The following is a 1,346-nucleotide window of genomic DNA, read 5'->3' as shown; positions in this document are numbered from 1 at the left end:
GCCACACGTTGGCACGCGCAGGCCGTGATGACGTCTTCAGGTCAAGGGGCGTGTCTCCCGCCTTCCGCCCCCGCTCATTGGCTCTATGTTCCCCGGCGCGCCATTGGTGAGTAGTTGCTTATGAAACGAGGATGTAAAAGGGAGGGCTTGTGACGCAAGGCGCCTGGGGAAGCGCGTATTAGTTACCTTCCCGTGCCTTCTCTGAGCTGCTCCGTCGAGGTAGATTTTGATGTCCTGCAGTCGCCGCACTGTTGCCGCCACCTCTGCGACACCCACTACCGCTCCTGAGCCTGCAGCCACTGCCGGTGTCGCAGCTACGGGACAGGCTGTATGATTAGGCCACAGTCTTTCATGAGTAAATTCATTCCTTTCTGTGGTATTCTTGGTCATACATATATGGAGTTTCAGAAGGGTCTTGGAGATTACTGCCAGGCACAGCACGGCCTTGATGAGGCTAAGTGAACTGTGGAAAGTCATTACTACTACAGCGGGAAGCCGCCACAAAAGCAAGAAACTTGGACACAGAAGTGAAGTCATCAGAGCATTTTGTGAGAATTGTGACTGGATGAGGTAAACCTCCGTGCACATCCTTTTCAATGACTCAATATGAATAAATAGCTGCTACCACTTGTTAGGAGGTTCCTCTCATTCCTACCACTTCCAACATCATATTCGAAGCTCTGAGACACTTGGAATACACCGGTGTGGACTTCAATTTCTTGACATTTTTGTGTTCCAGCGATTTTCAGCTTTTTCCTCATAACTGTAAACTAGATTAATATGGCTCCAACGAATTGCCTAGCTCCTGTGGAAGTCACGTACAGGAACATGAGGTTTCTAATTACACACAACCCAACCAGTGCAACCTTAAACGAATTTATTGAGGAACTAAAGAAATATGGAGTTACCACAATAGTAAGAGTGTGTGAAGCAACTTATGACCCTGCTCTTGTGGAGGAAGAAGGCATTCAGGTTCTGGACTGGCCTTTTGATGATGGTTCATCACCATCCAAACAGATTGTTGATGACTGGTTGAATCTTGTGAACATTAAATTTCGTGAAGAACCTGGTTGTTGTATTGCTGTTCACTGTGTTGCAGGTCTTGGGAGAACTCCAGTGCTTGTTGCCCTAGCCTTAATTGAAAGTGGCATGAAAAATGAAGATGCAGTGCAGTTTATAAGACAAAAGCGGCGCGGAGCTTTTAACAGCAAACAACTTTTGTACTTAGAAAAATATCGTTCTAAAATGCGACTGTGCTTCAAAGAGTCCAGTAGTCACAGAAACAACTGTTGCATTCAATAAAACTTGGCTGTATGATGCTGTATGGCCTTGGAAGTGGAAATGGA

General features: G+C 46.4%; 1 pseudogene; it reads left to right on the top strand.

Moving 5' to 3' along the window:
• Positions 1-755: 755 nt before the first annotated feature.
• On the top strand, positions 756-1,346 carry LOC102010355 (annotated as a pseudogene).

This window comes from Chinchilla lanigera, unplaced genomic scaffold, assembly GCF_000276665.1.
Source record: "Chinchilla lanigera isolate Chin_1 unplaced genomic scaffold, ChiLan1.0 scaffold00013, whole genome shotgun sequence".
NCBI lineage: Eukaryota > Metazoa > Chordata > Mammalia > Rodentia > Chinchillidae > Chinchilla > Chinchilla lanigera.
This window is presented reverse-complemented; position numbering and strand designations above follow the sequence as displayed.